The 21,285-nt window shown below is 48.9% G+C and overlaps 1 protein-coding gene across 1 annotated transcript in view; it reads left to right on the top strand.

Annotated features, from left to right (window-relative positions):
• Window positions 1–21,285, top strand: part of DNAAF6 (dynein axonemal assembly factor 6) — a 68,677-nt gene that overhangs the window by 46,634 nt on the left and 758 nt on the right. Inside the window, exon 7 of the transcript XR_006582458.1 lies at window positions 20,420–20,556. The gene's annotated coding sequence lies outside the window, so the exon portion shown is untranslated. The remainder of the gene's footprint in view (window positions 1–20,419; window positions 20,557–21,285) is intronic.

Raw genomic sequence — 21,285 nt, 5'->3', positions numbered from 1 at the left:
AGCATGCAGGGGTGCTAGGAGGTGTGCAGGTTCCATGTGATTTTACTGACGGATGCTTGTAGTGATCATTTGGCTGGTTAGATCACATCTTACTTTCCAAAAGCCAGTTTCCATGTGGCCTAATAAGCTTTCCCTTCACCTCAATTGCTGTGTAGGGCTGTCCGTTATAAGATCTGATTGGAACTGCTGCAGATAAATAACATTACACCTAGTGGGAGTAGCAATGTGAGCCAGCTCTGACCCAGTTAACTTGTTTTGGCATGATAGGGACTAACAGAATCAATTTGCCCTTCTGAGATGGAGATTTTCCTTCTTTTGCTGTGTCTGATTTGGGGAGATGACTGTTCATTCAGATGGCAAGGACAAAAGAGGGGCTGCAAAGTTCATCTTTTTGACAGAAGGTGTGTGAGATTTAATCATAGATATGCCTGAGTTTTTCAATATATGTATGCTTTGGCCATGTTTATAGGTGTTTGAGTGTGTAGAGGAGCTAACTGTGGACTATTGGTACCCATGTTCTTTATCTGAAGTGCCATGGGGGTATGATTCTGTACATATATGTGAGGGTTATCATATATACAAGTGTGGTTTTAGACCAGGTGTTCGGGTGGATTGTGTATATGGACCTGTGTATGTACATTTGGATGAGCTGCATACATTGTGTGTGTGTGTGTATGTTTGGAGTGCTTATGTGCATAGGTATGCCAATGGACCGTGCACATGTGAGGGTTAATCATGTAAATGTTCTTCTTCAAGTGGTTCACATGTGTATTGCACTCAGATGTACACGTGCCCAGTGTGCCCAGAGCCGGAGAATTTTCTGTACCATTACTGGACAGGGAAGCATATGCACTCCATGCCTCCTGCTGGCCCCTCCCAAGGCTATTTAAGGGCACCACCACCCCGACCCCCCCTCGGTTCTTTCTCACCGCCCCAGCCTGATTCGGAGCTCCCTGTGTGGTTTACCTCATGATTAATATGCAATTAGTGGGTTTTTTTCTCTAACCTGCTAGTGTTTGTTAGTTAGTGCAGCAGTAGTACCCAGTAGCTAGTAGTTTAGGTAGTTATTTAGGTTAGATTACAAGCTGGTGGCGTGCCATCACTAGGCTTCAAACATTGACTATCACATGGGGTAGCTATTTTTGACAGTGATCCCCACCTGCGCTGCCTCTAATGCCTCAATGAGGGCATATTAAAGAGAGGTGCAATATCTGTCATTCCTTCACAAAGAGGGATGCAGACTTGTAGAGACTTATGCCTGAAGCAGCACCTCTTGGAACAGGCAATGATGCCTGTGGGCCTTGCCAGGGAATACATCACATCTCTCTATGTGAGACAGAGGCATTTATATCTATCATTTTCTATAGAGGGAGAAAGATAGTCATGTACCTTTATTTGCTATTTTTCTCACTATGTGATAGTATTAAAATGGAAAAAAGTCAATGATGGTTATGAAGGAGATTAGAGAGATACGTCTGATAGTAAACAGTCAGGATGAAAGTTTTAGAGTTCACTTAAATAGCTGAAAGCTAAGAAATAAAAATGATGTCACAAGATGACAAAGTGCCAGCTTTAATTTTTAAAGCAAATTTTACTTAACATTTTCTACTGATGCCCAGGCAAATTTCTGTCTATGCAGAGCCCTTCCCTTCTATGGTGACAATGAACACACGATGTCAAGTAACACACAGACCGAAACAATGTTAATGGCAGCGTTTGCCTTTTGGCCCAGCTCCCCCGGCCGGAGCCCCGCTGCCCCACTACCCTGCTCAGAGCTCCGCAGCCCCGCTCTCCCAGCCGGAGCCACGCAACTCCACAACCCCGTAGCCCCGCTTTCCCGGCCAGAGCCCCGCAACCCCGTAGCCCCGCTCTCCCGGCCGGATCCCCGCAACCTCGCGATCCCGCTCCCCTGGCCGGAGCCCTGCAACCCCGCAGTCCCGCTCTCCCAGCCGGAGTCCCGCAACCCTGTGGTCCCGCTCCCCCAGCCGGAGCCCGGCAAGTCCCGCTCCCACGCTGGAGCCCCGCAACCCCGCAGCCCCGCTCCCCCGGCCGGAGCCACGCAACCCCGCAGCTCCCGGCCCGAGAGTGGCAAGTGCGGCTGCCCAGCTCCCACCGCCGGAGACCCGCGGCCCCGCTACCGCGCAGCCCCGCTATCACCGCCAGAGCTCGGAAATCCGAAGTGCCGCCCGGAAAGTACATGCCCCACGAATCGGGCCCCGCACTGGCTAAAGCCGGCCCTGTTGCCGCCGGATCCTTAAATTCTTCATCTGGCCCCTTAAGCAACATCCAAGGCTCAGACGAGCCTCTGGACTCAGACTCCTCTCCACATAGGAAGAGGGGTCGATTTTCTTCTCCGGGCCTTCCATGTGAGAGGGCCCATGAGACAAGCAGGAGTTCCAGGTCCAAGAAAGGTTCCCCTCTTTGTCAGAGAGGGATTCCTCAGGTGCACAGGCCAGAGCCCGGCCCTCATCCTGTCTCTCCCCAATGCTGAGAAGGGACTGTATTGTTATGCTGTGGATTCCAGCACTGTCACAGAGATGGCCAGTGGGTCCAGTACCAACAGACTCGGCCTTGGCACCAGTCTGCGGTGCCAGTTCTTTTGGTAGCATCTACTCTACGGGCATTTCAAGCAGCTTCCAATCTGCTTAGTCTCTCAGTTCCAAATTCTTCAATGGCACATGAGGACCTACTTCCAGCCATGTCAGGTCTGTTGGGATTTGTAGCCTTGGAATGGAATCCACTGATGGTACCAATATCAGCATTGACTAGGAGGGACAGCAAGGGTGCTTCCTCAGCTCTGGCTTAGGTACTGTCACCTCCAACTTCCATGATGCCAGCACCAGTGGAAAGGCCCTGCCTGGCAACAACCATTGACATAGCCCCTTCAATATCTCGGGGTATGTTTCTGGTACTGACCCCTGTACTGTCATCGTTACCGACATTGCTGCATTCCCACTGGCTATGGCATCATTGGGACGTTTTATAGCTCCCCTGGGCTTGGCTCTTCTGCTGCCTTTGGAGTACTCAGAGGGTTCCTCAAAGTCTGGGTCAGAATCTTCCCCCGCCTCTCTCTCAGCACAGGTCAACAAGAGCCTTCAGATTACCTTCTGAAAGGCAGCGTTGGTACCAAGAACAAAGACTGCTTTGGTATGTGGCGACAGGCCATCTTGTCTGAGTCCATTCTGGCTCCCAGTTCCATAGGCCTTGCCTCGGTGGTCTGACTGGAAACCTGGGGGGTTCCCAAGGCTTCAAGGTCACGATCATCAACACACTCTAGGGGACGGCCCCCATCAGTAAGTTGCTCCCCACAGCCTATCTTTTGAGAAAGGTCAGCCAGAGAGCAACTAGCTAAAGTCTCAAATGGAAGGCCCATAAGAGCTCTGCTTAAGTCCCACATGGGAACAGGAGGCTAGAGATCAATAAAACCTGTGGGGAATCGACCTAGCATTGGATCAGAGAACAATGACTTTCCCTCGAATGGAGGATGGATCACTGAGATTGCAGCTATGTGGACCCATAGGGAACTGAGAGAGACCTGAAGACTTGAGGTGTAATACGTACTCACGGATATCCTGAACCGGGGCTGGGTACCTTGAGCAGCTGACCAGATGGAAAAGTGCTTCCATGTAGGCAGGTAGGTGGACTTAGCAAATTGTTTTCTACTGGTTAGCAGGACCAGCTGAACTGCAGTTGAACTGTGCCTGGCTTGGCTATTCAACAGCTCTGCTGTGAGGCTCAGGTTGCTCAAGTTCGGGTGCCATATCTGACCATGGTGTTGTGACAACATGTCCGGAAGAGCCCTGGGGGCCAAATCAAGGGCCTACTTATGGGATGTTTCTTCTAGACATACATAGGGCTGTTATGTGGTCCTCTGTAAGTCCCTTATTCAGCACTGTCATGACGACTGCTTTCAGATCTCACACAAGTGTTGAGAAAACAGTTTTGAGTTGCTATTCAGGTAGACTCTGAACCCTACCACCTATCCAAACATCTTGGGAGTCACCTGAGTGGAATACACCTGTGAACCATTAAAAAAAGAAAGAATGGTTACTTACTTGTAACTGTTGTTCTTTGTTTATTCGAGAGTCCCCTCTGCACCAGAATTTCTAGCCTCGTATTGCAGTGTAAAGGAACTGAGGGGATTCTGGTGGGAGGGTGCCCTTCAATAGTCTTGAGAAGGGCCACAAAGAGGCGTAGGGCACATGCACTGCTTCATCGGATGCTGCTATGGAAAATTCTCCAGCTTCAGGCGCGCTAGGTGTGCACACGCCTGAGGGGAATACAACAGTTACAGATAAGTAACTGTTCTTTCCGGAGAGAAAGAATCATAGCCATGTGGGGCTCTGTCTGTATGCAGGGGTGTGTCATGTACACACGTGGACACATCAGGTATGTGTAGGGTTGTATGGAGGTGGGTAATTTATAGGTTGTGAGAGCCAAATACATACCTGGTGCAATCAGCTGCAATTCCATCAAAATCAAAAGTTGCACCAGCAGGTCCCCAGGATAAATTTTGTGTCATATTTGGGTTGCCACCTATGAAAGCAAGCAAGGGAGTCATGTACATGTATGTCAAGTATCAGAGGGGTAGCCGTGTTAGTCTGGTTCTGTAGAAGCAGCAAAGAATCCTGTGGCACCTTATAGACTAACAGACGTTTTGCAGCATGAGCTTTCGTGGGTGAATACCCACTTCTTCGGATGCAAGATCTAACCTCGTTATCTCTAGCTTGCTTCTTGCTTGCTTATATATACCTGCCCCAGGAAATTTCCACCACTTGCATCCAAAGAAGTGGGTATTCACCCACGAAAGCTCATGCTGCAAAACGTCTGTTAGTCTATAAGGTGCCACAGGATTCTTTGCTGCATGTACATGTATGTGCCTCACATATATGTTTGTAGGATAATCATGTGCATATGATGGTCCATGTAAATAGCATGGTTTATTGGACAGGGCACTGGACTGGGATTCAGGATTCCTCAGTTCTGTTCCCAGGTCTGACACTGACCTTCATCTATGCCTGTATTTCCACTCCTGCCTTTGTTTGTCTTGTCTGTTAGACTGTGGGCTCTTTAGAGCAGGGAATGCATCTTATAAGATGTTTGCATGGTGTCTGGTGCCAGGGGCCCACCCTCAGCTGGCTTTTGTAGGTGCTACTGTGGAGGTTGTGGTTTATATGTCAGAACATGTGAGAAGGTTTACTGCAGGGCTGGCACAGGACTATGGAGCTGTGTGACCATGAGTGAGAGTCTGTCTCTGCAGCTATTCTGCACCAGCACTCCTCCAGGCGTACCAAAGACAATGGGGGTTGTTGGCTCTGTGGAGGGACTGCAGATCATATGGTGTCAAAAGAAAGACTGCAGCTGCAGCAGGACAGTGAAAACATCCCGGACTCATGGCCAAGGCAATCTGTGTGTGAAGAGCTGAAGACAGATCAAATAATTATCAGCGAAGCTGTCCAAAGCAGAAAAAGGGGAGAAGGCATTTTAAACAAGAGATTAAAAGATGCTGTGTGGAAGATCAGATACAGCCCCTCCTACCATCCTTAATTCGTTTTCTCTCTCTTTTCTGCCCTCCTTAATTTCTATCCTGTTCAGTGCCCTCCCACTTATTAGCATGCAGCATGGCAAAGGTTACAGTATTGTCCCCAGAGCAATTCCCAAAGCAGGCGAAGCTGGTAAAGTCGATAACAGACGGATTATTGTGTTTTATAGAATTATCTTATTATAGAATTAAGTGGCAGTGTGACAACCAGTATGTGTGCGGCCCCCATCTTCGCGCTCTCATGAGTCATGGAGAAGACCAGACCCACTGGGCTTGTAACCAACAGCTTGATCTCATCCCTAAGTAGGCAGCATTGCCTAGTGGATAGAGCACTGGATATGGGGAAACCTGGGTTCTAGTCTTGACTTTGCCATTGGCCTGCTGGCTGGCCTCGGATAAGTCACTTTGCCTTGCATCTGCTGCTGGAATGTTTGACGCCTAAGGTCTGCGCATGATTAAGATTTCAATCTACTTGGGGCAGGGGCCATCCTTGCAGGTGTGAGGCCAAGCACAGTATTGGCTTTCAGTGAAAAATAATTAATAGCAGAGCTGTTTTGGGGGATCCAGTAGAGGTTCTTCTTCCTCTACTTGTTTATGTAATTCAGACAGGCTTCTGGTCTAAAAGAGTCAAACCACTGTCATCCTTCCTCTGGCGAAAATGAGGCAGCACTTCATTTCGTGACCTCAGTTTTATCCTCTGCCCTTCATCAGCACCAGCCGTCTCTGTCTGTCTGATAGGGGGCTGCTAGCCTCTCCACATTGCTGGGACAATACAAATAGTGCTCAATTAAATGGTAATGTTCCAAATTTAATTATTCAATTAATATTGTAATTGAATTATTTCAGTTTAATTACTCCATTAGGAATTGTCTCTCTCTCTCTCTCTCTCTGTTTCAAGTCTCTGTCTCTCCCAGTGGGATGGCTGCACAATGCAGCATCTGGCCTTGAGAGGAGAACTGGTCTCATTCAGACGCTGAAGGGGCACTAATTAGGTTCAGAGAATTCTGACATTGCTGAGACACAACTGATTTGCTCACGTCCCAGCTGAGGTGAATGCACTATGATGGTATTGCAGGCGCCTTTCCTTTGTTTTCCTTCAGCAAGAGCATTTTGACATGCAAGAATGTTCGGGGGAAGAGAAAGAATGGGGAATACTCATGCGACTGTGCACTTGCATGGGAATCGGTGCCAGATGTGTTTGGCAGCCATCTTCTGGGCGTGGATGTCATCCAATAAAACATCAGACACAATGTAATCTCTTTTAGATGACCAATCACACAATGCAACTGTCAAACCAGGACTAGTGAGCACTCAAGCGATGGTCGCTCGGATTTGTTCATGATGAAGGTATTGCTCAAGACAGCAGCTGACTAATTCTGAATAATGAACCCGTCTGTGCAAATGGAAGTTTCTCTGTAGAGGGTTTACAAGCAGAAGAAGGAACTACGGCTGAATTAGAAAGGCAATAGGAATTGGGCATCTAATTCTCTTAGGCCCCTTTTGAAGATCCCAGCCTGTCTGTTGAATGAATTGTCTGCTGGGATTAGTTTTTCCAGCTCTCCTCAAGACATTCCTGAGGCTAATGGGACTGTCCGAGCCCCCCTTCCTCACCCCCCAAAGCACTGCCATAAATATCCCCAAATTTCCCATTGTGAGCTTTTCAAATTCCAGAGTGTTGAACATTTTGACTTGCATAGCATTGGCCCTGGCTCTTACTCTTGTTAGTGTGGGACAATTGGAGCAGTCTTCACTTAACAGCTCAGGGGTTCAAGTTCCATGGACAGCCTGGGCTTATGCTTAATGCTGACACTGCAGCGTAATAGTGGGAGAGGGTTGGTATTACACCATTCTTCCAAGGTCTCTTTGGCCTGTTCCTTGTGGGAGTGAGGAAGAGGAGGAATTAACCTAGGGTACGTCTAGAGTACCTGCCATATCGGCGGGTAGCGATCGATTTCTCGGGGATCGATATCGCGTCTCATCTAGAGACGGCAGTAGCAGAGTCAACAGGGGGAGCTGCGGACATCGATCCCGCGCCGTGAGGATGAGAGGTAAATCGATCTAAGATACTTCGACTTCAGCTACGCTATTCACGTAGCTGAAGTTGCGTATCTTAGATCGATCCCCCCCTAGTGTAGACCAGCCCCTAGTATCCTGACCAAGGTTCCCTCCCAGTGAAACTGGCCCTTTGTGTGAGGCAAGGCTGAGCATGTGTGGGCTGCTGTGTTTGCCCGCACCCACTCACCTCCCATATCCTGTCTGTCTGTGGGACTCAGGAGGCAGCGTGGAAGAAGCATTGACCCTCATGGAGGGGCCAAGCACATTGCTGTGCCTGGGCACACCTGGACACAGGAACTGCTCCCTGACAGCTCCCCCCGCTGCACTAGCTACCCCAAAAGGATGGGGGGACCATCGCACTAGATAGCTGTGCCGGCTGTCTAGGGAGGAGAGCATCCTCTACACCCTCCCAATTGGTGGAGCTGACAGCAGCAGTGCTCCCACTCAGCCTTGGGAGATATGGCGCAGTGCCTGAGGTACATGCCTCCCATAGTTCCTGTGGGGGCAGGGGATGAGGGGTAGCTCCCATGGCCTTTATTATGGGCGTGTACCGTAGGCACTACTGAAATAGAGCCACCTGGAGAGCGGAAAGCAGCCGTGACATGGTGACAACCCTGCACAAGAGGTTAAGACAGGAAGTGATGAATGCCATAACCACCTGAAACCACCGGGGAGGGGGGCGTGTGAGCGAGTACAGCTGCTGGACTTCTGCCAGGGTGCTGGCGGGCAATCGCTCAAAACTTCCAAACTAATGACATGGGATTATTATTTTAAAAGTGCCTGTGCATTGAGGTGTTACTCGTCTGATAGCCCTGGAGAAGTAAATCCTGCACTTACGCCCAGAATGAGTAGTGACAAGTACACTGCTCCCCTTGCGCCTCAATCTCATCCTGTGGGGTGAATTGGGAGTTGTCTCCATGGCCCACTGTCTGCTTGGCCTCTCTGCTGAGACAGCCACCATAGCACTGCATACTGGACTGACTCCAGCAAGCTCCTTTCCCCACAAGGTCTCTAATGGCCATGTGCGATCAGGGCCCCTGGTTTACATCACATCTGCAAGGAGGGAATACACTGGATGAAAAGAGCTAACGTCTCCACTCATCATGCAAAATGCATGGTGTAGAATTGCAAAGTACCATTCAAAAATCCATCGAAGCTGGGCAGACTGCAGTACGTTCCAAACAGACGGGGCCAAATCCCCCCTGCTGTAACTCCAGTGACGTCAGTGGCTTGGCATCAGGGATGCATTTAGCTCCTGGGGCCGGGCCGGGTATTTTAATCTCCTACAAGCTGGCTGATTTTATATTAATTTCCATATTCCCCTATATTACAGTTCCTTATGGGCTCCCTCAGTCACACGCCTCCCACCCGCTCTCCTGCATCTATGACCTGCAGCCTTGTCTCTGTTCTAGGGCCTTTATCCTATCAGCATTATCTTCAAAGCACTGCCTTTTCCAATTTAACAGGGAATTGGATTTCCTTAGCCTGTGGTATCTCAGCATCTCTCCCTTCCCCACTTCTCTCCTCTCCCCCCCGCAAGCACACTTTATTTTTATATACACTGTATATCAGGGATTCTCAAACTTCATTGCACCGCGACCCCTTCTGACAACAAAAATTACTGCATGAGCCTAGGAGGGGTGTGTGACATTCTGTACCTTGGGGGAGCACGCTGTAACCAGGGCCGGCTCCAGGCACCAGCTTATCAAGCAGGTGCTTGGAGCAGCAACTCCGGAGCGGGGTGGCACTTTCAGGTATTCGGCGGCAATTCGGCGGAGGGTCCCTCACTCCCGCTTGGAGCAAAGGACCTCTCGCTGAATTGCCACAGATCGCGATCGCGGCTTTTTTTTTTTTTTTTTTTGGCTGCTTGGGGCGGCAAAACCCCTGGAGCCGGCCCTGGCTGTAACCTCCCATATTCCTCATCTGTATGTCATTGTGATACTACATATAAAGCATGCCTTGTAAGGTATCGGGAAAGAGTATGATCTGCCGAAAGTCATTCTCTATCCATATATGTATATGAAGTTATGAGAATTGTGTGGTATGGTTGTCACTAAAACATGCTGTAAATTGGAGGAAATCAGCCAGATATTAGCTCCCCAGAGGCAACTGCAAGGAAAGTAACCAATGCCCGGGCAGGGTGTCAAACAACCCATGAACAGCCACTGTCCAGCAAGGGAGCCACAATGCAATGACTCACTTGCATGAGGCCACACCAGGGGAATTGCTCAACCTTGCCTGGGGACTCAGCTATGCCCCCCAGACATGCCTGGACTTGTGTTTTCCAAGCACATGGACTGAGGGTACAAAACCAAACACAGGGGGTCCATGCTGGGCCTTTCTCCTTTACCCACCTATGCTGCAAGCAACAAGGACACTCTGAAGACTCCAACTGAGGGGACTGGCCCACATTTCAAGGGCGAAATCTATGTACTATGAATTGCAATAACCAGTGGGGTGAGAAAAACTGCTTAATCTAGATGTTGCCGAGTCTAACAGGGTTGAGAGTTTAGACTGCATACTTATATTTTCTTTTCTTTTGGTAACTAAGTCTGACTTATCACTTAAAATCCATCTTTTGTAGTCAGGGGTGGCTCCAGGCACCAGCACAGCAAGCGCGTGCCTGGGGCGGCAAGCCACGGGGAGCGCTCTGCTGGTTGCCGCAAGGGCAGCAGGCAGGTTGCCTTCGGCGGCTTGCCTGCGGAGGGTCCGCTGGTCCCGCGGCTTCAGCGGACCTCCCGCAGGCGTGCTGCCGAATCCGCGGGACCGGGGACCTCCCGCAGGCAAGCCGCCGAAGGCAGCCTGCCTGCCATGCTTGGGGTGACAAAATACCTAGAGCTGCCCCTGTTTGTAGTCAATACATTTGTTTTACTGTTTATCTTTACCAGTGAGTCTATATGAAGTGTGTGGCAAATCTGCTCAGGGTTTGCAAAGGCTGGTGTATGTCCAATTTCCACTGATGAAGTGGTGAATCAGTCAATAAATCTGCATTGGTCATCTTGAGCAGTGAAAGACAGTATATTCCTGGGGTACAGTACTGGGAGCTGGGGGATATGGCTGGTGCCTTTCTCTGTGTGATTCATGAGTTGCTCTGGGAGCATTCATGCAATATAGCTGGGTGTGAGGCTCCACATGCAGTTGTGCTGAGTGATAACAGCACCTGGAGGGGTTTGCTGCTGGTCACTAGCAAGGCATTGTGAGAGTCAGCCCAGGCTGGAGAGACCAGGAGGCACAGCGGTCCCACAGTCCCAGGTTGCACCCCAGGGATCCCATCAAAGGGGGACTGAAGCCAGAGTCTGCCCGAGCCCTGCTGCCCCAGGTGGGGGAGCCAAAGCCCAAGGGCTTCAGCCCTGAGTGGGGGGCTCTTGGGCTTCGGCCCTGGGCAGTGGGGTTTGGGCTTAGGCTTTGGCCCTGACAAGTCTAACGCCAGCCCTGGTGACCCCATTAAAATGGGGTCCCGACCCACTTTGGGGTCCCGACCTACAGTTTGAGAAGCGCTGCTATATATGATGGCTCTGCCGCTTTGGAGGAGCCGTCATTGGCCTGCATATGAGTTAGGTTCTTGGGGACAGATTTTCAAAGGTATTTAGGCAGCAAAAGATGCATTTAGAAAAGCTGCTTTTGAAGATCTTTTAGAGCCTAAATACCTTTGAAAATCTGGCCCTGAGGGACTAGAAAAGGAAATGTACAGGTTGCTGTGGTGGAGGATTCACCTCTCAGTGCCTCTTCTTTTACCCTCATCTCCCTCCCTTTCTCCTTTCCTCTCTCCTTCCTTTCCCTTCTGTGCACTTTGTTCCTTAATCTCTTCCTTTCCTTTTCTCTGCCCTACCATCTCCTCCATGCCTTTGACTGTACTAAGCAGTGGCCTCTTTCGTGGGCCCCACTGAATCTCAAGCTCTGGCAGACAATTCTGCACTCCATCTGAAGGAATAATTTCAGTCTTCTGTCACCTATTTTACTGGACCTGATCCATCACCCACTGAACTCTATGGAAAGACTCCAGCTGAATTGGATGGGCTTTGGATCAGGCCATTTGTTTCTGATACGTCTCCCTTAGGCAACAGAAGCCAACGACACCTGCAAGTGCATAGACATAATTGACATGTCAGAAAGGTGCCTTCAAAGTCAATTTAAAGCAGCACATCATAATCCATGTATTCTGCAGCAACCCAGCCCTGAATTCTGTGCAAAGGCGGCTGGTTTCTGCAGAACTCTCCCACAGTAAGGCCAGTGGTTAGGGTACTAGTCTGGTGCCTGGAGATCCGGCTTTGATTCTCTGATGCGCCACAGATGCAGTGTGTGACCTTGTGCAAATCACTTCCCCAGCTGTAAAATGGGAGTAGTACTGCCCTCCCTCGTAGGAGCACTACATAAAAAAGGGGGGGAACCCCATACTACAGCAATTGGGGCCACCTAAGAATGGAAATTCTGTGGCAACTCCAGAGAAATTAGCAAATGGAATGTTTTCTTTAGTTTCATAGAAAAATGAATAATAGAAGCAGGAGAGATTTCCTTATGAGATTAATCATGAGCCAGAGTCTGCTCATTGTTACTCATGCTGAGTAGCATCTTGTTGCACAGATATTCCCCACCGACTTCAGTAGAATTATTCATGGCGTAAGGTACCATATTCAGTGTGATATCAGAATGTAGCGCTTTGATGTGAAATTCAGTTCCTTTGACTCTGTCCCTGCATTTTAGTTTTTCACCATACTGGGCAACTTATTACTGCACTGAAGAAATCAAGGGGACGCTGGAAGTTTTTGTAATTGACATCAATAGGCTTCAGAGTTAACAATTATTGAGTTAAATGGGGCAGTTCATACATATCATAGTTCGAAACAGGGTTTTCAGAAGTGCTCAGCATTGGCTTAAGTCTTCTCCTAGTGAAGTCTACTGAGTTCATGGACAAGACAGGACAGTACTGAGTGCTTTTCAAAATTCCATCCATTTTTTAAATTTTATTTATTTCTTTATTTTAAATCAGAGCCTTGCTTTTGGGACCCAGTTCTGTGGCAAAGGTTAGATTCTGCCACAAAGTCAGTGGTTGTCGACTACACAGGGCCTTGATTCAAAACAAAATAGGTGGTGCCGCCTGCCCTGAAGAGCCTCCGCAGTCTACAGAGACATCATCAATTTAAAAATCACTCTTCTGTCTGGAAATATTCAGTCTCCCCTTGTCGCAGGCAATGCCTAAGGTCACTGTAACAGAAAGAGATTTTATTTTTGCATTGTTTTCCAGTGTGTTTCACTTTGGGCCTCTGGCAGCGCTTTGTGCATCTTACGCTTCTCCCCCGCTATGGTCAGTCAGTTTCTCCTGTTGGTGTGGGTCTTTCACACACACACCCGGAGGAGAGAAATTGAGTGTTAAAATATAGGAGAGTAGGAAGGTAAAACTCCAAAACCTGGCAGGGAGGCTTAGGGATAGGGCACTGGTCTAAGACGCAGAGTCTGTGGGTTCAAGTCCTGTTATAGCTACAAACTTCCTGTGGGACCCTGGACAACTTAATGAGGGGAACATTTCAAAAGTGTCTATGTGACTTAGGAGCCTGTTTCACTGAAAGTCAATGGGATTTCAACTCCTGTTTGAAAATCCCAGCAGGCATCCAGCTGCATCTGTAGGTTCCTAAAGGCCTTTAAAGATCTGGCCTTCAGGAGTCTAAATCCCAGTGAGTGAAACAGGCTCCTCAGTCACTTTTGAAAATGGGTAACACTTAAATCTCTCTGTGCCTCAGTTCCCCAGCTGTGAAATGGGCTAATAGTACTAGCCTCTCTCGCAGGGGTTCTGGCGGATGAATCCATTCATGAGGGTGAGATACTCAGAGCCTATGGTGATGAGGAGCCTGACAAGCATTGAGATCATAGATCATATGTTTCTCACCAACAGTTACAGCCTGTTTCTCACCTGAAATCAATTTTTATTCATTTTTTGAAATTGATTTTTTTGCTTACATTCTCGGTGTCAAGTCTCTCCCCCTGCCCCTCAGCTAGAGGATCCAGTCTTGCAACTGTTAGCCGGGGTTCTTTCAACCCAAAGCTCTTGGTAACTTTACTCTGTGCGAGGAAGCGTCAGGAAATAAATCAGGGGAGACACAGTCATCCAACCGATAGATGGCTGGCACAAACAGGACAACACAAGAGTGCTTTCACTTAAAGCTAAACTTTACTAGTCTCAAGCACTTACACACGTCCGCAATAAGATTAGTAAAAGACCCCCAACCCTTGATAATTACCAAAGCTGAATGTGGCTCTTGAGTGATACAGCGGCAGCCTGTCTTCCCACTGGGGAACATAAGATGCATCCAGAGGGAGAGGCCAGTCTCCAAAGAGTCCCCCAAACGAGTCCCCTTATTTATACATTAGTAATAGAATGACATGTCCCTTAAAGAAACCTTGTTAAGTAAGCAGTTTCAAGCAAGAGGTTCCTTCTGATTATTGATTATCCAGGTGTGGGTTTTTTCCAGAACTTGCAGCCTTGAGACCTCAGTAGACATTCCTGGGGCATATCCTACTCTTTTAAAACACATGTATCAGCAACTTCAACAAAATTCTTATCAGGAAGGACGCGGGGTCAAGCCGCCCTTTCGGTGGCATCCAAAACCCCCCTCCCCTCCTGCCTTGGTCAAGCTGAGACTTGCTTTTAATAGCTTGCTGACTAGGCTGTCTTTAACAATAAGCCATAGTGGTTTCAGGCACTTTACTGGTTTGCCAAAGTCTCCCCATACACAACCATTGCTCCCACTGATATCAACTCACCAGAGAAAGGCTTATTCACATGAGTATGGATTGCAGGATCGGGCCCCAAGTCTTTGAAAGGGGCTAGAATTGCAAACAAATCTGCTCTGCGCCTGTCCCAGCCACAGGGAGCCCACACACTAAAAGAAGTGTCCAGCATTTCTCTGTATTCGTGATCGCCTCACTGATGCTGTTTCTAGTTATTCTTCAGATCCTTTCTTTCCTTCCCTGTTTCAGTCACTATCACGTTTCTTCATCGCTGTAGATTATTCTTTCCAGTCTCTTCAATAGCCTCCTCTCGTCTCTTAAGTCTTTTCATTTCACCTCATTTAAATCTTGCAGCCCATTCCAAAACCCGATAAGGCCGAGTGAGATGTAGATTAGGTTTTAAATAAGTATGCAGAAGAAAAGCTTTCATTCTCCCCCAGGAGGTGCTGAAATTATTTTAAATATGGAGGCAGGATTGTTAAAGGGGAAAATCACTTTAGCAGTGATACTACACTGATTTACACCACTTTGAGTCCACTATACAGTCTTCGGAGGGCTTGAGCCATGTATCACATGACCTTTGGCTCTGATATCACCATCTAAGAGAGGTTGTGCCAAGCCAGGCCTTGCATATAAGGCCGCCAAGGACGGCCCAGATGTTGCACTCTTTCCACTGGTCTAGCCTGGTGCTAGGGGATGCTGTGACATTGACAGAGTCTTTTAGAGGAGGCCATGTGCCACTTTTGTTTCTTTTCCCAATGTGGAGATTTCTAACCCTATGGTCCCAGCCAAGTTCCAGCTGGAGTAATTACAGTTGTTCCTTTCCCCTTACTGTTCCGATGTACACAGGGACACAAGATGAGCCTATAGTGACTCTGGGAAGAAACCTTCCTCTTCAATTTTTTTTAAATAAACCACATCTTATCCTCACATCCTGGTATTCCTTAACTACCTAGCCCTTCTCAATTCACCCAAAAGTTTTCCATTTTTCTCTGCACTGCAGGGGGAGTTTAATCTCCATTCATTATTTCCTTAACACAGCGAACACTTCGTGCTGTGATTTAAACACTTAGTGTTAATTAGTATATCCTTTGGGGCCTGTTGTACTTCATTTAATGCATAGCTTTGAGGGCCTCTCACCCAGACAATGAGACAACTTACCCGCACCCTGTCTTTTGGATGAGAGCTTGTATTTGTAAAGTGCCTTCCATTCTGAAAGATGTCATTGCTTCTCACCAACTATATGTGTCTCGTTTCACTCACTCGTTGCTGAAATCTAGCCAACTCTGGGGGAGGCCTGTAAAAGCAATTCTCCATCAATAACACCCACAGCAGTTAGAACAGGATGTTAAAAAGAATACTGCATCCAATTACATTTGTCTTGCAGTTCCACTTGTATACAATATTTTTACTTCCTGTGCTAAGCTAATGTGCAGGGTTACAGAGCGTAAGTTGCATCCTAGTATAAACAGTTCTACCAGAAGGCCAGTTCATGCCTAGATGGCCAGGACAGCAGCCAGAGAACTGGGACCTAGATTAGTGCCAGAGATCCCCCAGAAACCAAACAAGGTGAAGCAGGGAAGAAGCAGCTAGAAACAACAGCTGAAGGACTATCTATAGGTTAAGTTTGGGAGGTGATGTGCAGACTGACTGGAAAAGGGAACTCGGAGTCAAGAGTTCTACATTCCATTCCAAGCTCGGTTACTGACTCACTGCCTAACCCTGGGTAAAAGTCACTTTCTCCCTTGTGTCTCAGTGCCCTCATGTGTAAGATGGGGAGGACACCTGCCAGATGGGGGTTGTGAGGTTAAGTCAGTGCTTATAAAGCAGGTGTGGATGGAAGTTGATGGAGAAATACCCAGTATTACTGTCATTAAATATGGGCATAAAATAGCCAGAGAAGAAGGTGAGAGAAACATCAGTGCTATGTTTATAGCACAAGCATAAGAAACGTTTGCATCAGTGACTGTCAGGTTGACAGCAGGGCTCAAACTAGGGGGAAAAAGATCCCACTCTGTCTCCGACCATGTTCCAAGAATAGCTGGATGCTTTTACTACAACCAGCAGCAGTGAAAGAGTAAACAGGGTTGACATTTGCACTGTAATCATTAGTCTTCAGACTGAACACTCCCCTGAAATGAAGGGAGTAGCTCACCCTTTCCAGGGTGGTTTCTGTTTATCCACAGACTCATGAAGAGAGCACAGCAACAGGGCACACTCAGTAAGAGGTATCTCTGCCACCAAAGGCTAGCGACTGGTTTTCATTAATGAAAGCTTAAACGCTGCAGCAACTCATGGGGTCACCAGACAGATAATTTTCAACAGTTCTGCCTCAAGTCCAACTTTTGGTCAACAGCGGTACCCACTGGGCCATTCATTGTGGCTGGATTTGATGCAAAAGTGTGAAGAGCCCTTGGATTCAGATAGGGGCAGGAAGACTCGCCATGTTCAGAGGACACAATGTGATGAATATCAGACTGAGAGTTAGTCAGTAGCAGAGCCAGAAATAGAACTCCCATCTGTCTCTGTGACCCTGGGCAAGGCACATAAAGTGGAAAGTACTGTTACTTTATTCTCAGTGGCTCAGCCTGTCCCGGTCGTGTCAGAGCAGACAGGTGGCTGGCACCATTTCAGACTGCTTTACGTGCAGGAGGAGTGTTTGCCTGCATGCCAACACAGCCGTGTGGGGGGGAGACCACCCACCACTCCCATTCCCAGCCCTTCTAGACTGGTACATGGAGGAGGCTGCATGCAGCTCTCTGCCCAGGCACTCTCTTCTCAGGGACAGGTGCCAAGGTGGATGGAAGGCAGAGCGGTCATCCAATATTGTTACTATTATTGTGCCTGAAACAAAGGGAAGTGAATGAGAGCCACAGAGCAGAGCCAAGAGCCTTGGGCACATGAATTGTGCGACAGGACAGTCAGACAACAAAAACTTAATTGAAGCTAATTAGTATGGGTCCAGCTTTCTTCTGCCTGCCTGAGACAGACCGTCTGGACAGGCTCCCAACAGGGCTGAGAGCAGAGTGGGAGGAGGAGGCAGGCATGGTGGAAATGGACAACGGACAGGTTGCAACAGGAGAGAGGGACAGGCCCACGCGGGTCTCTAAGGACTGTGGGTGCCATGGCTAGTGCCCTGTGGTGCCAGTGTGTGAGTGTTGCCAGTCAAAGGAAGCCCCAGCTTGAGAACCGCCTTGATTAAACAAGCAGCCCCAGACAGGTTAAATCCACACACATGCAAGGCACATACCAACCCCATCCCAAACAGAGAGCAGCCTTAGCATAACAGAGGCTGCAGGGGGTTAACAACAGCCACCTTGGTAATTGCCACAGCATGAAATGGAATACTCCAGTCTCCTGACTGGGGCTTTGAAATACCATTAATGGAGCAGAGCCTGTTTCTAGCACAGAGCCCCAGCCAGGCAGGCAGTGGAACAAAATAATTGATTGCCTTCTCGCTGCGAATTCAAAATGGTTTTTGATGTCGGGTCATTCATTGTCGTAACTGGAATAATAACACAATTCATTTTAGCCACAGCCCTGCAAATGGATGGCTTTAATAATGGCTAATTTGGGATGATGAATGAGCCATTTGGCATGACATTATTGCTGAATAAGGAGAAGGGAGAGGGGGAAAGGGACTGGCAGGGGAAAGGCTGCACTAACCTCAGACAGGGGAGGGTCGGTGCCTCTGCCTTCCCGAAGAAAATCCAGAGTCACTTCCTGGGGTGTGCAGCAAGGAGAGCATGTGACCGGGATGGCTACATGGACAGCTGAGTGCGTGTGTTTGTACCATGGTGCGATGTCTGTGGTAGTGTATCTGGGCTACCTGTCGGTGCTAATGGACCTGTATAGGGGTTTCCACACTGTGCACACACGCAGGGTGCATGACTGGCCAGGAGAGGTGGGCATGCTATGGGTGTGTAAGGAACGGAGGCCAGGCCTACAATAGTAGCACTTAGCTGGGAGCTAGAGCACTGCTATACAGTAACTCCTCACTTAAAGTCGTCCCGGTTAACGTTGTTTTGTTGTTATGTTGCTGATCAATTAGGGAACATGCTCGTTTAAAGTTGTGCAATGCTCCCTTCTAACGTTGTTTGGCAGCCGCCTGCTTTGTCCACTGCTTAGAAGAAGAGCAGCCCCTTGCAGCTAGCTGGTGGGGGGTTGGAACCAGGTTGGACCGGCAGCTCCCCCTATCAACTCCCCCTATCGGCTCCCCGCTCCCCTAAGTTCCCTGTGCAGCAGCTGCCCAGCAGGCTAGCAATTGCAGCTGTCCCTCCCCCTACTGCCATGTGCTGCTCCTGCCCTCTGCCTTGGAGCTGCTCCCCGAGACTCCTGCTTGCTGTGCGGGGGGGAGGGAAGGAAGAGGGGGGCTAATGTCAGGGTGTTCCCCTCTCCCTTGCTCCTGCACCCCGCTTACCCCATCTTCCATAGAGCGGGGGGGGGGGGGGAACACGACAGGGCTCAGGACAGAGGGAGCTTGCTGGTAGCAGCAGCTGCAGTCTCGGCAAGCTGATCTAATTAACAAGGCAGTATACTTAAATGGGAAATGCACATCTCTCTCACACACACACAGTGTGTGTCTCTGTCTCTGTCTGCGATGCTCTCTCCCCTCCCTCCATTCCTGCTGCCTTGTAGAGTGTGAGAGTTAACCCTTGAGGGCTCAGCCAATTGCTAGTTCATCATTTAGCAGTAAGGCATTCCCTGGAAAATATCCCACCTTCTGACTCCTCCACCTCAACCAAGCTTTTATATATATATATATAGTCTTTCATCTGGTGAAAAAAAATTCCCTGGAACCTAACCCCCTCATTTACATTAATTCTTATGGGGAAATTGGATTCACTTAACATCGTTTCGCTTAAAGTCACATTTTTCAGGAACATAACTACAATGTTAAGTGAGGAGTTACTGTACTGTACTGGCACAGTGTTCTTAGCCAAACTGCACTTTTACCAGTATATCTTATCCAGCGCCTCCGAGCAAAATAGCCATTATAACTGCCTGTACACTACGGGATTCTGCCAGCACAGCTGTGGTGGTCAAGGATCCCACCCTGACTGGCATAACTATTCCAACAAAAGTTTGCAGTTAGCGTGTGTGCACACATCCGTGATATAATCCGGAGAGGGGTCTGTATGTGGGCACGCTCTTTGGGGCTGTTTGCCAGCTGGGTTGAATTGATGCAGTTCCATTACAGCCAGTGGAACAACGCTGATCTCCAGCAGCTGAGGAACTGGCCCTTTGTGTGAAACCCAGGTAGGGGTCTGTGTGTCTGGGCTATCATTGCGCATGATTGTGTGGCTGTCTGCACTAGCATCATTAGCTCCTGCTGAGACTGTGGGCCAGCGCTCAGGCTTGAGCAGAGCTGAAGAACTGAAGCAAAGCACCTCAGTAAGGGGCCTTTGTATAAGCAAATAGGAATAGTTGGTCAGGTTTTCAAGGCTGCAGTGACTCAGGATAAGAGCATCAGAGGACTCACATCCATCTGGAGGGCCTAGAGGACATGAATTTGGGGGGCTCAGCACAGTTGCAGTGGACAGGTGTGAAACTAGCCATCTGTTGACTAGGAGAGTCCTGGGACTGATCTGAACAGAGACGGGGCACTGACCTGTTTGTCTCTGCAGCTGGAGGTAGGCCAGGCTCTACAGGGGAAGTATGGGGTAAACCTATGTCTGTGAGAACACGGAAGGAGGATTTTCTGCTCTTTCCCCATCTGAGTGGGGCAGGACCAAGCCCTCCAGGTCAGGGGAGTTTGTCAGTGAGTGAAGCTCACACTCTGGCCATCCACTTGTGCAGTATCCGCACTGTGCATTGAGAGCCAGTGAGTTCAGTTCCCATCCCTGCTGCTCCTGGAGCCAGTTATAAAAATTAGATTTTCTTAATTAGATTTTCCCCCAGGGTTGTCAGCCCAGGCAGGTAAATTAAAGACAAAGATGAATATGAAAGAGGGGGAGCAAGAAACAATAAGATATTGAAAATACTCCAGGAGAATGTTCATGCTAATTAGAAGTGGGCAGAGACCGTGACACATAGTTCCATGAGCCTCCATCTGAATCTAAAGAGGAATTTGTTTGTGTCCCTTTTGGGTTGATTTAGGAACTATTGGACCTCATTCTCCTCTCTTTTACACCTGTGGAAGCACATGGGACGTCTCTGAAGTTGCTCCAGATTGACAGAGAGGGGAGAATCTGGATAATTGGGCCAGACTCTCCCCTGCCCTGCACCAGTGCAAGGTGGGTGTAAAATATTACCATACCAGGATAGTGTCAATGAAAATGATGCCACCTGGGCCTGGATTCTTTGGTCCGTCCATATATGGGTCTGTGATGGGCTATGCAGGCACACACCAAAAAGGAAGAGGTTAGATGCTGCGCTGGGCCCTGGATTGAACAGGGTGAGCATAGGTTCTCCTACCAGCCCCTAGGCGGTGCAGAAGGCAGAAAGGCTACCCCAATATGGGGAAATCAGGATGAGAGAAGGCCCCGAAGGGTAAAGACCCCAAGACCTTGGTCCTGGGGAGGCTGGAAGCCCTTTGCCTGACCACAGGGCTATCCTTTGCCAGACTATATATCCTAGAAGGGGTGGACATAAATACCTGACCTAGCTAGAGGGCTGAGTCACCGGGGACAGGGAGAGTAGACTGCTGAGCTGCCCCAGCTGTTGGCAGGACACGCCAGGGAAGTGGAGGAGAGCCTGCCATGCCTGGCCACCAGAGAGCACCTGCAGTGAGTAAACAGCTTCACAGACTCACAGTGAATTTACTCCGGAGAGTCTCCGGGGAGAATGCCCCAAGTAGCGAGAACCTCTGCTGGGAGGCATCAGAGGCAGTGCAGCCACCTCTGCCACCAGGTTCCAGCTCCTGTGCTGGGATTCTACTGCTTGGCCTAAGTGGAGGCAGGGTGCATCAGGGGGCAGGACTGGGGAGTGTCAGAGCAAAGCTCTGCTATGCCCGATTCCCTAAT

The sequence above is a fragment of the Mauremys mutica genome, chromosome 9 (assembly GCF_020497125.1).
Source record: "Mauremys mutica isolate MM-2020 ecotype Southern chromosome 9, ASM2049712v1, whole genome shotgun sequence".
NCBI classification, from domain to species: domain Eukaryota; kingdom Metazoa; phylum Chordata; order Testudines; family Geoemydidae; genus Mauremys; species Mauremys mutica.
This window is presented reverse-complemented; position numbering and strand designations above follow the sequence as displayed.